Raw genomic sequence first — 17,958 nt, forward strand, 5'->3', positions numbered from 1 at the left:
GAAGTAGCAGCAGAAATTCTGCATTTTAACGTTTATTAATCCTTTCTTGGATTGCTCTCTCATCTAGCATTGCCACTGTCCAAGGCTTACTAGTCATGTACTTAATGTGATCAAGAAATTTATGTCTCGGCATTAAACTTAGCAGCACTTCAAGTTAAATTTTAGTTAAATATAAATTTAATGATCCAGTTTCCCTGGCATTGAGTTGCATCATAAATAAACATTGGCTGCAAATTAGGACTATAACACTGCAAATTCTATCTTTGTTGTAGCAGTACAGCTCCTACATGAATCAAACTGTTCCAGCCCAATTCACCTAAGCATCAGAATGGTATTTGAAAAGTCTCTGGCTCTCACTGAGCCTGGAATATTTTGTTGCACAGGGAGACAGGAGGAAGTATAAATACCTGAAAGCAGGGAGCACATACTGATATGCCAGAATACATATTTGTTGGACAATAAGTCACACACCCTCTGAAGAAATGATGCCTAAAATTGCTATTGCCTCATGATCCAAAGATTATGCCCAAATATGTGCCAATGTTTTTCCTTTCAAAATCCAGGAGAATCTTGTAATCCAGTAAAGTATGATAACTTTTAAAAATCCACCTTTGTACAGATTGCGGTTATGAAATACAGCACCAAAATGGAGGAGGCATATCAGATGGTGCCTGAGCCATTCACAAATCCAGAGTTAGTTATAAAGTGAGTTTTCTGGTCCTCATTTGGGCAGCTGCCTAACAAAAGAGCTCAGTTCATACCTCATGTGTAACCCTAAGGTTCGATTTGTCTGTCATTTTAACTTCGACTCTGACCTTGATCTCCAAACTCTCAAACTCTTTATGTTGCTCAATGAACAACCATCCCAATGAAGCTCAACAGGAGTTTGAGGAACAACGAACCATGTCATCACTTCTGGTCTCAACAATTAATTGAACAATTTGAAATTGAAACCATCAAACAATATTTTTCCACAATCAGTTGGTGATCATTTTGTTAGAGCCATTTATACCTCCTCTAAATCCATATTGTCCAATCTTGTGCTCTGATAATTAGACTATTAATCTAGACACACAGGTAGTGCCCTGGGGACCTAAGTTCAAATTCCATCAGTGCAGATGATGATCGAATGGTGACCATAGAATCAATGCTGATTGTTAGAAAAACCCATCTGGTTCACTAATTTCCTTTCGGTAAGGAAACTGCCGTCTTTACCTGGTGTGGCCTATGTATGACTCCAGACCCACAGCAACGTGGTTGACTCTTAACTGCCCTCTGTGCAATTAGGGATAGGCAATATATGCTGGCCTGGCCAATGATGCCCACATCCTGTGAATGCATTAAAAAATCTCCAATAGAAAATGCTGGAATGACAGATCTGGCAATGCAGAAGGAGAACTGGTGTAACAGAGTTAATGTTTCAGTTCAGTGAACCCTTTGTCTGAACAAGGGCTACTTAGTGATGCAGCCATTTTTAAGGAAGGTAGGGGAAGGAACGAGGGAAAGAAGGAAGATCTTAATGTAGAAAGCAGAGAAACGAAATGACAAAAGGGATGATACAAGGCAAACGAAAACGGCACTGGGATGGGAAAGAAACAATGATGGGTCTAATGGAAAATTAAATGGAATCAAAACAGAATCAACACCAACAGGCGCTGCAAAACATTTCAAAAAGCACAAAGTTCAGACAAGAACAGGGTCTCAAGCCAAGACTGCAGGTTCTTGAAATCAGTTGTTTGAAAGATATTGTGATGTGGAGGTGTTGGATTGGGTTGGACAAAGTCAGAAGTCACATGATGGCCAGGTAATAGTCCAACAGGTTTAGTTGAAATCACAAGCTTTCAGAGCGTTGTTCCTTTGTCAGATGAAAGATTGTTCCTGAAGCATGTGTGGAGCTTTATTGGAGCAGAGCAGGGGCAGGGGCTCAAACACAGAAAGATCAGATGACATTCTGCGTGGAGAATTAAAGGGGTCGCTATCTAGGGAGACAGGGTTTGGAAATAAAGCCCCATCACCCCACCAGCATGAAAGTCTGGCAGATCGAATGTCAATCAAGCATTTATGAGCTGACCGGCTGGCTTCTTCACCTAGAAGTGCCACAGCAAAGAAATTCCATTCCACTTGAAGCTGCCAGTCAAATAGAGTTAGTCCTGTATCTAGGATCCGGGTCTGAGCATCTAGAAGCTTGACGTGATAGCATGGGTCAAGTTCAAGCAACAGGGTAACAAAAGAGTAATTGTGCCTGTGAGAATGGGCACAGGAAAACCTTTGTATAGAGGTTCTGTCTTGACCCATAATCAAATGGAGTCCTGTACGCACAACTGTGAATGCTTCAACTTAGCTGAATTGCATTCATATAATTCAATTTACACTCGCATGTATTTCATACTTTGACATGCCCACACTTTGAAACAGACTCACAGCTTCATTTTGTACAAGGATGAGAGGTAATTGAACATGACACTTCGCTTCTTCTGCTAATTGGAAATCAAAGGGTTTGAAACTTCCCACCACAATCAGAGGCAGGCAGCCAGCAACTAGGAGCTGCAAGCCAAGGTTGCACAGTGACACTGACTGGGAGTGGCAGGGGTGAGTGATTTCCGGGTGGAAAGCATTGCTCGGTGGGGTCATGGGAAGAGTGGCAGTTGGAGCTAAGGGCAGGAGAGTGGCTTCCGCCAGCCACCACCCCCACGTCACAAATGCCCTCAGACTGGAGCAAATGAAGGAGCCTCCATAACCTGGCAGGCAGACCATGCTGGCTTAGACAATAGACAATAGACAATAGATGCAGGAGTAGGCCATTCTGCCCTTCGAGCCTGCACCGCCATTCAATATGATCATGGCTGATCATTCCTAATTAGTATCCTGTTCCAGCCTTATCTCCATACCCCTTGACTCCACTATCTTTAAGAGCTCTATCCAATTCTTTCTTAAAAGAATCCAGAGACTGGGCCTCCACTGCCCTCTGGGGCAGAGCATTCCACACAGCCACCACTCTCTGTGTGAAGTAGTTTCTCCTCATCTCTGTCCTAAATGGTCTACCCCGTATTTTTAAGTTGTGTCCTCTGGTTCGGCACTCCCCCATCAACGGAAATATGTTCCCTCCTGCCAGAGTGTCCAATCCTTTCATAAGCCTATACGTTTCAATCAGATCCCCTCTCAGTCTTCTAAACTCAAGGGTATACAAGCCCAGTCGCTTCAGTCTTTCCGTGTAAGGCAATCCTGCCATTCCAGGAATTGACCTCGTGAACCTACGCTGCACTCCCTCAATAGCCAGAATGTCTTTCCTCAAATTTGGAGACCAGAACTGTACACAGTACTCCAGGTGTGGTCTCACCAGGGCCCTGTACAGCTGCAGAAGCACCTCTTTGCTTCTATACTCAATCCCTCTTGTTACGAAGGCCAGCATGCTATTAGCCTTCTTCACGACCTGCTGTACCTGCATGCTTGCCTTCATTGACTGGTGTACAAGAACACCCAGATCTCTCTGAACAGCCCCTTTACCTAATTTGATACCATTGAGGTAGTAATCTGCCTTCCTGTTCTTGCCACCAAAGTGGATAACCAGACATTTATCCACATTAAACTGCATCTGCCATGCATCTGCCCACTCACCTAACTTGTCCAGGTCACCCTGTAATCCCCTAACATCCTCATCACATTTCACCCTACCACCTAGCTTTGTGTCATCAGCAAATTTGCTAATGTTATTGCTGATACCATCTTCTATATCATTTACATATATTGTAAAAAGCTGCGGTCCCAGCACGGATCCCTGCGGTACCCCACTGGTCACTGCCTGCCATTTCGAAATGGAGCCGTTAATCACTACCCTTTGTTTCCTATTAGCCAACCAATTCTCTATCCAATCTAGTACTTTGCCCCCAATCCCGTGCGCCCTAATTTTACTCACTAACCTCTTGTGTGGGACTTTATCAAAAGCTTTCTGAAAGTCCAGGTACACTACATCCACTGGATCTCCCTCGTCCATCTTCCGAGTTACATCCTCAAAAAATTTTTCAAGAAGATTAGTCAAGCATGATTTCCCCTTCATAAATCCATGCTGACTCTGTCCTATCCTGTTACTATTATCCAGATGTGCCGTAATTTCATCCTTTATAATAGACTCCAGCATCTTTCCCACCACTGAGGTCAGACTAACTGGTCTATAATTTCCTGCTTCCTGGTTGGGAAAGCAGCTACTTTTCCCCGCTTGCCAGGAAGGAAGGTCATCAGACTGATGAGACCCTTAAGGGACTATTGCAGGACCTTAATTGGGTGGTGGTTAGGAAGGTCACCCATGGACCATGAATCCAGTATCTGGAGAGTTTTGCTCTAGTTATATCTTCAGGCTCTCTCATTCATTAAGCTGTTACATATGAAGCATCAGACCACTGTAAGCATTCCACTGGATCTCTCCAACAAAGGGAGATGGGTCAGAGTATTACATGTCAAAACAAAATCATGGACAAAAAATAGAAATCATTTTGATTATTTGCAATTGCTCTCAGTGTTACACTGAAGTTTTAAGTTAGTCTTTTTACCAAAAGCTTATTAAGAGTTGTATATTTTAGATAAAACCACTAAAAGTCTTGCATCAGCCACAATAACCAAGGTCTGCTTCACTGCTCTTCTCTTTACTCACTCCTTAGTCTAGAGGAGTCCAATTCATCCATCATTTCTTCCTGAGGAAATACCACATGGTACACATCTTATCCCTGTGACCTTTAAAGGACTATCTTTCTACTTTTGCAGCTGAAGCAGAACCTGATTTTATGTGGCTTAATGCTACAGCAAGTAAATCCTGGATGCAAGGTAGTTATTAACCTATTTCCCAGAAAATGGCTGACAGCAGTCCAGAAGTAACTAATTTTAGAAAACAAAATTTCAAACTATATTGTGGAATTTTTAAAATCTATTTTAATCCACTTAAAATAAACAGGTACATTAAGGAGGAAGGTAAGTCTTGCAAATTCACTATGTGTAATTTAGAAAAATGGTCATCAATAATTCTAAGGCCACTATCATCCTTTCTTGCGTTCTTTGGCGCAACAGTTAACTGAATGAGGACTTAACACCAATACTCTGTCCCACGGCACCATATGCCTGCTTGAAGTTCTATTGCCACAAGTATTTGGTATCTCAAGGACAGAATTATTGATCTTGAAAAAAAATGTTCTTGCTGAGCTCTGGAACAACAGTACAAACCTGAAATAAGGGCTGTGGGGAATAAATTCATCTTGAACGGGAGTGAAATTGGACAAGAAAGCATTACAGCTGTAAACTCTAATTAAAATCAGGCCAGACAGGAAAGAGGTTGCCAATTTGTTACTGCTCATTTTGCACTAAGGCCCAAGCCAATTTATAGTCCTCAATGTTTGTACAACTGCAATACATCAATTTTATTCAGTGGTGCATTTAGAGAATTTAGAGGCTTGAAATAATAGCGTGGTTCAAGTTCAAACTGAATAAAACAGGGTAATCTGTTCTGACAAAAGGTCACTGGACTTGAAACATTCAATCTGTCATTCTCTCAATAGATGCCGCCAGACCACTAACTTTCTCCAGCACTTTCTGCATTTCTGGTTTCCAGTATTTGCAGTTCTTTGTTACATACAGCAGGGTAATTGTGTCTGTGAGAATGGGAAGCATACACACGGTTCTGCTTTAATGTGGGTTTCTTCAACATGAATGGGCTTTAACGCCATTGAAGAACTTAGACCATTATTTGAAGAATGCAAACTTTCCTTACCTGTATAGGCTATAATTCAATTCCAGCCCCATTAGTTTACATGGCGTGGCTATTGTGTAATTTTCTCATAGTGTGAGATCACGTTACAACAGATCCAAATGTATTTCATTGCATTAAACAAATTATGTTTGCACTTGTATGCACTACACATTTTGACATGCACACATTTGAAAATAAATCTCCCGTCAGCTTCATTTTATTCACGAATGAGAGGCAATTTTAGAATCAAACAGTACAGAAGAGATCTTTCGGTCCATTGAGTCTGCACTGACAAAAAAACATTACTCTACATCTACTCTATCCTACTTTCCAGCATTTGGCCCATAGCCTTGGCTAGTCATAGACATGACCTAGTGCCAAGAAAAGAATCTTTTAAAGGTTGTGATGTTTCCTACCTCAAATACTCTCCAGGGCAGTGCAATAAAGATTCCCATTACCCTTTAGGTGAAAATTATTTTCCTGAAATCCTCCCTAAACCTTCAGACTTGTACCTTAAAATTATGCCCCCTGGTTATTGACCCTTTAAACTAAGGGGATCAGCTGTTTTCAACTACACACAGTGCTCCAGCTCTGGCCTAATGGAAGTCTTGCACAGTTCAACATAACGTCGCTATTCTTATAATCAATACCATGACTGACACAGGCAAGTATCCTGTATGTCTTCATAACTACCCTATGAAGCCCTCCTGCCCCTATCAGGGATATATGGACAAGATCTCATGATCTCTTTGTTCCTCCAAACTTCCTAATGTCCTGCCATTCACTGAATAATCCCGTGTCTTGTTATTTCTTCCAAAATATATTACCTGACACTTATAGATGGATTAGTCAGATGGTTTGCTCAATGGCAAATGGAAATTAATCCTGCTAAGTGTATTCCTGTAAACCTTCCTGTAATCCAAAACCTTTTTCCTAACTATCAACTACCCGGTTAATCTTTGTGTCATCCGCAAACCTACTCATCATGCCCCCACAGTATCTTCTATATCACTTATATACACAAACAGTAAGGGACCCAGTGCTGCTTCTTGAGGTGTGCTTTTGGACACTGACCTCCAGTCAAACAGATAGCCTCCTACCAATATCGTTTGTCTTGTAGCAATAAATCAATTTTGGTTACAGTTCACCAAGGTGCCCTGGATCCCACGTGCTTTAACAGACTGCCATATGGTGCTTTGGTAAAATCAAAATAAACGACATCAACTGTCCTCATTCATGCTCCTGGTCACTTTGTCAAATAGTTCAAGCAAATTTGTTAGACATAACACTTCTCTGACAAAGCCATGATGTCTACCCCTGATCAAATCTTGCCTCTCCAAATGAAGATTAAATCTTCAGAGAATATTCTCCAAGAGATTCCCAACCACTCATGTGAGACCCACTGGTCAATAATTCCCTGATTTCTCAATACCATTCTTCCTTTATCCTTCTTGAAAACTTGAACCACATTCTCTAGTTCTCTACACCGCCCGAAAAAGGAATTTAAAATTTGGGTCAGAGGTCCTGTAATTTCCTCCTTTGCCTCCCACAGCAGTTTTCCACATTTAAGCCCACCTTTATCCTCCTTCTCCTTAAGTGAAGACACTGATTCAACACCCAATCAATGTCCTCCAGCTCCATAAGCAGATAGCCCCTTCATCTCTGAGCCCTACTATTTTCCTGTTTATCCTCTTCCCCATGATATGCTTACTGACTATCTTCGGATTCCTCCTAACCTTACCGGTCAGTGATTCTTCATGCCCCCCCTTTTTGCTCTCCTAATTGCTTTCTTCAGTTCCTCCTTGAAATCTCAATGCTCCACAAGCACCTCCATTGATTTGCTTCCTTTGTGCCTTTTAGAAGCCTCTCTTTTCTTTCTTATTTAGCCCCAAGTATTCCTAGACATCCAGGATTCCCTGGGGTCGTTGCTCTTTACATTTCACCAGAAAGGCAACATGTTGGGCTTGTACTTTACCAATTCTGTCTTGAATGTTTTCCTCCACCCCCCCCCACCAAAGTTCTGTTGTGAATTACTGCAAAAGTAGTTATCCCCAGTCTACTTTAGCTAGATCCTGCCTTATTTTAATAAGATCTACCGTCCCTCAATCCAAAACCCTTTTTTTTTTGCAGACCACCTTTCCCTTTTCCATAATAACTTAAATCATACTGTGTTATGATTGCTGTCACTAAAATGCTCCCTCACTGTCTCCTCAAACACCTAACCAGTTTCATTCCCAGAATCAGGTCCAAAACTGTACTGTCCCTTGTTAGACTTTTTACATGTCGCTATTAAAAAGCTGTGCTGGATATATTTCAAGAAATCTGACCCCTCTAATCCCTTTACGCTATGACTATCCCAATTAACGCTGGGGAAGTTGAAATCCCTTAATACAATTGCACTGTGATTGTTTTTACAAACATCAGCAAATTGTCTATGTATCTGCTCGTTTATTATCTGCTGAATGTTTGACAGTCTGTAACACACTCCCACTAGTGTGACTGCCCTCTTTTTATTCTTAAATCCTACTCCCAAAGCCCTTAGATCTTACTGTAGTAACTAACTCCCTAATTAATAGTGCAACACCATCTCCTCTTTTACACCCTCTCCTGTACTGCCTGAAGATTTTATATCCCAGAATTCTGGGCTGCCAAACCTGCTGCGCTCTCAACCATGTCTCTGGTGATGTCAATCAGACCGTAAACCCATCTCTTTCACCTGTAAAACTCCTAGTGTTAGAGTAGGTGCCACCCAGTTTCACCTTGCTCCCTAGCAACGCAGCATGGCTGAACTCCCTCTGCCTTGGTTCCTCTCCAAAAGTATGCTGTGTCCCGATTGTATTAACATTGGGTCTCCTACATATCTAATTTAAATTCTGCCCAACTATAATTGAATGATGCACTCTTTTTCTTCAGCTAAGTAGAAATCAAATCCTCTAAACTTCCTACCACAATCCATTTTCCATTAATCAGCAACAATACAATCTGGTCAGATGAATAAAATAAAGAACTGTAGATGTTGGAGACTTGCCAGATGCTACAGACCTGCTACATTTCACCAGCAATTTCTGTTTTTGTATACAATCTGGTCAGCTAGGTAACAAAGCAGCCTGCCTTCTAGCAGATTTAGCCACTGCTGAACAGCAATAGAGTCATACTGCCACTTTCTTTAGCCTTATTCGCAAACTCACACACATTGGCAATCCAGTCTTCACAGCCTCACGTAATTTCACGTTTCCTATGTGGTCCCTTTTGGACCATCCTGAAACATTCAGACAAATACTTAAACTTGGTAGCAGGATTAGAATAAAAATGGAAATGCTGGAAGTATTCAGCAGGTCTCGTAGTACATAGGGAAAGAAACATAGTTAGCATTTAAATCAAATATGATCAGAAATCCCTGGAGTTGGGATATATCTAATCAGATTTCCAGTATGCAAGACACGAGGACCCTCATCCCTTCCAGAATCTGAGGGCACATAGATACAAGTTGGCATTGTCCATGTTTGTACACATAATCATTACTGTAAAGGTTTCTTTATGTTTCCTTTTTCAATGTCGATGCTGCTTTAATATGATTTCAGTTGGCTGAATGTGTACCCATCATCCTTGAAACGAATAAAGAGTTTTCTAATTGTTAAACAAATCAAAAGATTTAAACAGCAGTGTAACTCAGGGCTACACCATCACTGTGCGCTTGAACACAGGCTACCATCAGATTGCCTTATTTGGTATGGCTGAAAATTTTGCAAGAGTACAAGATTAATCAAAGGTAACGATCCACTTGGTACAATAATTGCATTTCAGCAACCTACTGTGGTAGAGGAGTACTGAGAACTTGTACATGCTGTCAGGATAGTATGAAATATAGACTGCTGATTTTGAATTCTATCTTGCGAGTTGAGACTTTCATGAACTGAAATGGTTTTAAAATAGGAATCAAAATGACTTAAAATGACTTCAGGCATCACTGACCCACAGAGTTTGGTCAAGTTTCATGAAATCAATCAACGTGTTAAACAAATGACAGCTCAAGAAGAAATTGACATTTCCCCTAAGGACAGTGAAACCTGGAAGAAACCTGGGAGGCATGGAAAGGTCCTTATTATCCACCCTGATTTGGGAATCTTCACATGTTGAAGGTAAAACTTCACCCTGTGGATAGAATAAGCTGCTATTTTGAGACATTCTGTGGTAGAAAGATGGGGGTAGGTGGACTTTTGACTGCAGAACTGCAACAGGTTAGAGAAAGCTCTCTCTGTCTCACTAGCCAATGTCCTGCGACACTAATAGCTGGAAATAAACATGGAAATTGAGAATTTAAAATATAACTGCTCATACTTCTCTTCTGCTCAAGTTAAATAACCAACCACAGTTCTCAATTATAGCTCAAGACCAACCAAAACATCCTAAACTGTCTGAGGTTTTCTATTCCTTTTGCATTGGATTCTATCTTTATTTTTATTCACTTGTAGGATGTGGGAATCACTGGCCTGCCAGCAGTTGTTGCCCATTCCTAGTTGTCCTTGAGAAGGTGGTGGTGAGCTGTCTTCCTGAACTGCTGCAGTCCACCTGCTGTGGGTTGACCCACAATGCCACTATGGAGGAAATTCCAGGATTTTGACCCAGCGACAGTGAAGGAATGGTGATATATTTCCAAGTCCGGATGGTGAGTGACTTGGAGAGGTGCTTGCAGGTGGTGTTGTTCCCATATGTCTGCTGTCCTTGTCCTTCTTACAGTTGAGAGGAATTCAGACCAGATAGGCTGGGAGGATGGAAGTGATCAGGGACATGGAAGGTGCTGTCTAAGGATCTTAAGTGAACTTCTACAGTGTGTCTTACAAGCAGTACACACTGCTGCTACTGAGTGTTGGTGGTGGAGTGGCTAAATGTTTATGGATATGGTGTCAATCAAGCGGGCTGCTTTGTCCTGGATAGTGTCAAACTTCCTGAGTGTTATTGTTGCTGCACTCATCCAGGCAAGTGGGGAGTTCCATCACTCTCCTGACTTGTGCCGAAAGATGATGAACAGGCTTTGGTGAATCAGGTGGGGAGTAAATTGCTGTATTGTTCCCAGCCTCTGATCCACTCTTGAGACTGTTGAATTTATATGGTGATTCCAGTTCAGGTTCTGGTCTGTTTTACGTTGGTAGTGGAGAATTCAGTTTCTTTAACTGGGTTGATGTATTTAGGTCACAGTTTAGAAGTCCTAGAGTCCTAGAGATGTACAGCATGGAATCAGACCCTTCGGTCCAACCCGTCCATGCCGACCAGATATCCCAATCCAATCTAGTCCCACCTGCCAGCAGCCAGCAACCAGCCCACATCCCTCCAAACCCTTCCTATTCATATATCCATCCAAATGCCTCTTAAATGTTGCAATTGTACCAGCCTCCACCACATACTCTGGCAGCTCATTCCATACACGCACAACCCTCTGTGTGAAAACGTTGCCCCTTAGGACTCTTTTATATCTTTCCCCTATCACCCTAAACCTATGCCCTCTAGTTCTTGACTCCCCAATCCCAGGGAAAAGACTTTGCCTATTTATCCTATCCATGTCCCTCATAATTTTGTAAACTTCTATAAGGTCACCCCTCAGCCTCTGACGCTCCAGGGAAAACAGCCCCAGCATGTTCAGCCTCTCCCTATAGCTCAGATCCTCCAACCCTGGCAACATCCTTGTAAATCTTTTCTGAACCCTTTCAAGTTTCACAACATCTTTCCGATAGGAAGGAGACCAGAATTGCATGCAATATTCCAACAGTGGCGTAATCAATGTCCTGTACAGCCGCAACATGACCTCCCAACACCTGTACTCAATACTCTGACCAATAAAGGAAAGCATACCAAATGCCTTCTTCACTATCCTAAGTCACTTCTACAATCCACCCAACCTGCACATCTTTGACTGAGAGAGGAAATCCATGTAAACAAAGGGACAATGTACAAATTCCATACACTACAGTTGCCTGAATCGAACCAGAGTCCCTGGTACTGTAAGGCAGCAGGTCTAACCATGGAGCCACCATGCTGTCCCACAATGAGCCTGATGCCTGGGGCAGTCACTGGAGGTACAATGGTATTTTGGCAAGACAGTACAAAGGTTAGGGAGTGAATTCTTTTTTTAAGGGAGAAAGCGAGGGAGAGTGTGAGTGTAATTGCCTGTGTGAGACAGAAAGAAAGAGAGAGAAATAGAAATACTGTACAATTGACATTTTGTATTTAATATTTTTCTTGGGTTAGTAATTTTTTCAAAAAAAGCTCTTTCTTTCACTGAATAAACCTATAATGGGCTCCTGCTTCATGTCAGGCTCCTGAAGGACCTGCTGGATTGATTTGTTCAGATGTGGGCTGCCCTCTACCCCAGCACCATTGTCACAGCACTGGACCATGCCAGCCTAGTCTGATGTTACCATCTGGATTTGTGATGATACTATGCTCTTAAGAGGTTTATTTTGTTCTGGTTTATTTTATGAAAACGGGTCTGGATGGAGGTGGTGAGCAATCTGCTTAAAGTCATAAACAGTTTGTGAGCCCTTGGGTATTTTTTAGATTAGATTAGATTAGATTAGATTACTTACAGTGTGGAAACAGGCCCTTCGGCCCAACAAGTCCACACCGCCCCGCCGAAGCGCAACCCACCCATACCCCTACATCTACCCCTACCTAACACTACGGGTAATTTAGCATGGCCAATTCACCTGACCTGCACATCTTTGGACTGTGGGAGGAAACCGGAGCACCCGGAGGAAACCCACGCAGACACGGGGAGAACGTGCAAACTCCACACAGTTAGTCGCCTGAGGCGGGAATTGAACCCGGATCTCTGGCGCTGTGAGGCAGCAGTGCTAACCACTGTGCCACCGTGCCGCCCACTTTTTTAAAAGTTGGAACAAAAGAAGCAGTCTGAATGGGTGGGATCAAGCTCCCACACAACCAGGATTTTCATTTTTGCTTTCAATAGATGTTGGGGTTGTGAAAGCTGCTACATCCCTCTCACTCTTTCCTACAGCTAAAAGTTGGGCTTCTCTTCCTACTGCTAGATTACATGTGAGACAATCTGTCTTACTGAATTTGCCTTTGCCAAGGGTAGGTTAGGGGATCTCACTACATTGGCACAATTGCTGATTAGTAGTTAAATAATCTATCATTCTGTTAGGTTTCCTAACAGAGTTAAGATATTCCTGTCCTTTTTCTTTTGTAATTTAATGACAGTGTATGAATAAAGTATGTTTTGCTTCAAGCCTGGTATTTTGACCAATCAAATTGCATCCAGAATGCAATCCCTGGCACTTGCCTTTAAAAATAAGAAAAGTTGAAGGTCTAATCTATCTCCGTGACATATTTTGTGAGTGTTTGATCTGGTGCATAGCAGGTTAAAGAAATTTCAACTATTTGGAGGAATGCAAAGCAATATAGATCAAAGGGCAAATGACCTATTCCACTCTGCCAGGCTAAGTGCCACTAACTTATCATTGAATCTTCACACACTATCTCAGCTCCTGTACCCACTTCTCACCAAAGTTTACATTCGGGATACCTCCCCTACCTACATCAAAAGTAACAGTTGTGGCACTATTCCATCTTGTGTAATCCCTGCCTCTCTCTCTTATTAGGAAATGAACAGGCCCACGATAGAGCAGGAAGACTCAATATGGGTGATGGGCTTAGTATTGCTGACTGAGGGGGTAAATCAACAAGGTGAGGCCGATTCCATGAGTATCGAGGTCGGCTCAGAGTAAGTGAGCACAAAGAGAGGGAAAGAAGAGCCTGGTGATACGGTGGCACAGTGGTTAGAGCTGCTATCTTACAGGGACCCAGGTTCCATTCCAGCCTTGGGCGACTGTCTGTGTGGAGTTTACACAATCTTCCCATGTCTGTGTGAGTTTTCTCCAGGTGTTCTGGTTCCCTCCCACAGTCCAAGGATGTGCAGGGGAGGTGAATTGGCCACAGTGTTCAGGGATATGGAGGTTAGGTGCATTAGTCAAGGTTAAATTCAGGGTAATGGGCTAGGGGAATGGGTCTGGGTGGGTATTCTTCAGAGAGTTAGTGTGGACTTGTTGGGCTGGAGGGCCTATTTCCACACTATAGGGATTCGATGATTTTTTGAGCTGGATGTGTGCCCTTGAACGCAAACTGTCATCACTGCAAGCGTTACAATGAAAGTTGCCAATGTAACATTGAAGAGCGAAATGTTCTTTAAGTAAATTGGAAATTGTGTCCTGAGAGGCCGGCAGATACCAGGTACGAATATCTATGGGTATGAGATGCATGTGGCAGGTGCCTGAGGACTGCACCTTGAGATATTGGTGCTTGGGGTCCAACAATGGAGGTTATTCAGAAGAAGGTGTGAGCTGAATTCACCAAGTGCTTGCTCTGGTTTCTGTGTTGGGTTTTCCCGATATCTGCTTCCCTGGAAAGTGTGATGACATGGAGGTTATATATCATCATATTAATGAGGTGAGCTAGGCTACCCACAAGGCAATAAGCAATTATACCCTTTGATTAACACCCCTACAGGGTGAGAATCTTAGTTAGAGGCAAGAAGACCACAGATGCTTCAGGAGGGTGGAAGAACACAGCAAGCCAGGCAGCATTGGGAGGTGGAGAAGTCAACATTTCAGGTGTAACAAAAGGGTGAAAAAATTCTGCCATCCTGCTTGAGAAGAGTATAAAAGATGGCCCCAGCTGGAGATAGGCCTCACTGCACTTAGCACCCAATCCTGCCATTGGCAACATTGCTCAGACCTCTATAAGTTTCCACCCAAAAGTGTCTGTGGTCCTGAATACTGAATACACATTAAATCTAGTCATTGGTGAGCTGACATCAGAAAACGTGATCATAAACCCGTTAGACTATTGTACAAGCCTGACTAGTTCACAATTATTTGTCAATCCTCTGCTCCCTACTCTGTCCAACGCCTCTGCCTGTGGGGCAGATTTTAATTAAAGTAAGCCAAACTTGGGATAGTTATAGTTGCCAATGGTAAACAAACTAATCAAATTTATTCCACCAATTCAACTCTCATTTACAGTCATAAGCAAGCCCTCAAGCGAGTTCCTTGCAATTGCTGTTTTTCAAAATGTCGTCTACCTTTCAGCTGAAGGCCGATTGTTTTAATAGAGCGATTTCCCTGAACTGTGATTTCTTAGCTAGGTATCAGATTTAAAAGAAAAACAGATCCCAGTGCTAAAACTGTTCTTTCAGCTAAATGATTTATTCTATCCCAGCTTAATCGCAGATAAATATTCCTCAGCTACTTCTCCTCGCTCTGGTTATAGTGCTTTACAATCATTGATTAAGGCGACTTGTTTTCTGAGAATAGATTCTTCCTGTTGATTTTAATGGTATGCATTTGAACTGAAGACTCACATGGGGTCTATTGTCAAAACATCATCAATAAGCCGAAGACTTATTTAGCCCTCAGATACTCAAATTCAAATGTTTTTTATAATCAAGAGAGTGACGTGTGTCCTTTTCGTCTTTTTCACTTTCACCCGCAATTTCTGATGTGCCCTCCCTCATGAATACAAAACATTGAATGACACCAAAACTAGATATCTAAAGGAACATGCTTTTCCCATGGGGAAGGTAAAAGAATTCCGACATGAGAGAACCATTATGGTTTGGCAAATGAATTGGGTACAGCAACTGCAAAGATGGAATGGTAATGGACATATCTATACAGGACCTTTAGTGCTAAAAATATGCTAGGTGGGGTAAAGTGTCTGAAACCAAACTAAAGCAGTCAAAACAATGCTGGATTCAATCATTGCTCCAGAAGGACTTTCTAACCTTACCTGTGAACCAGAAAGCCTTTCACAAATGTGATCAAAACCCAACTGTATCTATTTTGAGATCCAAAATGATATGAATATTTGAAAAATAGCGATATGTTAATGGTGAGCTATTCTGTTTTTGTGTTGCTTGTTATGGATAAATATACCATCAGAACACTGGAGAAATCTACTTTGCTCCACCTCGACATCTTTTAAATGCACCTGAAATGGCCTCCATTTACCATTTCAACCAAAAGGCAGAACCTCTAACAGTGTGACCCTGCCTTAGCATGACACTAGAGTATCAATCTTGAGGTTTCACTCAGAAATAGGAGTGTTAACTAAGTGCCAGAGCTGAAATTAGTTAGAAAAGGTGAAAATAAAAGCTTGGTGAAAGATCTATTTTCAGAAGCTTTCTCGAGCAGAGAGATTTACTGAAGGCTGCTCAGGGATGAGACCTTACTGGATTAACGCTTCTTCATATTGGTGAGCTGCAGCAAGAAGGAAATATAAGACAGAACAGAGTGGGACAGTGCAAGATGCTGTGCAATTACAAGGTTGGAGGGCATTGCAGAGTTCGAATGAGTTGTGATCTGGGGAGTTGAAGACAATATCATCAAACATTTGTTGGGTGAACAGGTCTAACTGTGGACAGGAAATGGGACAGAGTTTTGGATAAATTTGAAGTTTATGAAGACTGGAGTTTGAGAAAGTGGAGGAGAAATTACTGCAGATGCTGGAATCTGTACTGAAAACAATAAATGCTGGAAATCACAGCAGGCCAGGCAGCATCCATGGCCAGAGAGCAAACGAACATTCCGAATCTAGATGATGCTTCATCAGAGCTGTGGGGGTTATTGAGGTGAAATTTGGAAGACAGAGGCAGCACAGAAGTGAGGAAGAGAAAGTCATGAGAAACAGATCTTTGGGAGCAGTTATGAAAGTGACTTTGTAAGGGCAGGAAGAGAAATAACTGTTGAAGATACCTGTATTTGGACAGGGGTTGGAGAAATATATCTGTACTTGGTGCATTGGCCAACTTGTCATAGTCATATGATTTATATACATCTGCTTTCACTTTGATTTGTGACAGTCATTGAACATATTATGTAAAGCATGATGACAGATGTGAAGCTGGAATTGAGTACATTTTCAGAGCTTTAAGAGGGTGAGCTACCATAAGCAAGCAATGAAGAACTTTGAACTTCTTGGTGAATCAGAAAAGCTGGGAATTTTCCACTCCCTGCTGCTGTGATAATAAAAGGAGAACTATGACAGAATTAAATGGGAAGACTGAGCAAATAGTAACAACCGTTTATTAGTGCTGGGCATAGAGTGCTCAAGGTATTGCAGCATGGATCTCTTGAGGAGCAGAAAAGACAGAAGGCAGAACTTACGATGTCTGCAGAGACACAGGGGAAGGTGATGGCCTAGTGGTATTATCACTAGACCATCAATCTAGAGAGGAGGAAGTGAGGACATGCAGGTCCTGGGCCTCCTCCACTGCCAAACTCTTACCGCCTGACACCTGGAGGAAGAATGCCTCATCTTCCGCCTTGGAACCCACTAACCACACAGGATCAATATGGATTTCACTAATTTCCTCATTTCCCCTCCCCCCACCTTATTTCAGATCCAACCTTTCAACTCAGCACCGCCCTCATGACCTGTCCTACCGGTCCATCTTCTTTCCCAACTATCCATTCCCACCTATCAGCTTCACCTACCTATCTCATCCTGAGCTACCTTCCCCTCAGCCCTACGCACCCCCACCCCCCCACCACCCCCAACCTCCCATTTATCTCTCAGCCCCCTTGGGCCACCCCTCATTCCTGATGAAGAGCTTATGCTCAAAATGTCGATGTCCCTGCTCCTCGGATGCTGCCTGAGAGGTTGTGCTTTTCCAGCAGGACACTCTCTCATTAATCTGGAGACCTGGGTTCAATTGCTGCCATAGCACATGGTGGAATTTGAAATCTGGAATGCGGAATTAAGCTGTTATTGTTGCTTTCTTACATTGCCTCGTATAATACTTCATTTAACCTCTTGCCCTTTCTGGAAAGGAATAATCAGAAGAGAAATAGGGCAATATACTGGGCAAAGGCAAACCCTAATCACTGCCAGCAGCCATTCATTGGAACATCAGAGGGATTTGTTTGGGAAGTCATCACTCCATGAAATCATGGTCAGATCAGCTAGACAGCAATTTCCAGCCTCTCAGACAGGAGCAGAAGAGTGGCTGCAACTGCAGCTGAACTTAAAAAAAACACAATCGATCTGAAATGTCAGTACATAGTGCCAGCAAGAGAGTGTGTTTCACATGCTGCCCACTGCCTATGGGCCAAGGCAGTGCTGCCACCTGGAACTCTGCCCCTTGTATACTGCAGTTCAAATGCCAGGCTTGTTGGAGCATGTACTCAGCTTGAGCATCCAAGCTGCTGAATTAT

General features: G+C 42.5%; 1 protein-coding gene across 5 annotated transcripts in view; it reads right to left on the reverse strand.

Annotated features, from left to right (window-relative positions):
- sez6b (seizure related 6 homolog b) overlaps positions 1–17,958 on the reverse strand; it is a 904,580-nt gene that overhangs the window by 334,078 nt on the left and 552,544 nt on the right. The window lies entirely within an intron of this gene.

The sequence above is a fragment of the Chiloscyllium punctatum genome, chromosome 19 (genome assembly GCF_047496795.1).
Source record: "Chiloscyllium punctatum isolate Juve2018m chromosome 19, sChiPun1.3, whole genome shotgun sequence".
Taxonomy (NCBI): domain Eukaryota; kingdom Metazoa; phylum Chordata; class Chondrichthyes; order Orectolobiformes; family Hemiscylliidae; genus Chiloscyllium; species Chiloscyllium punctatum.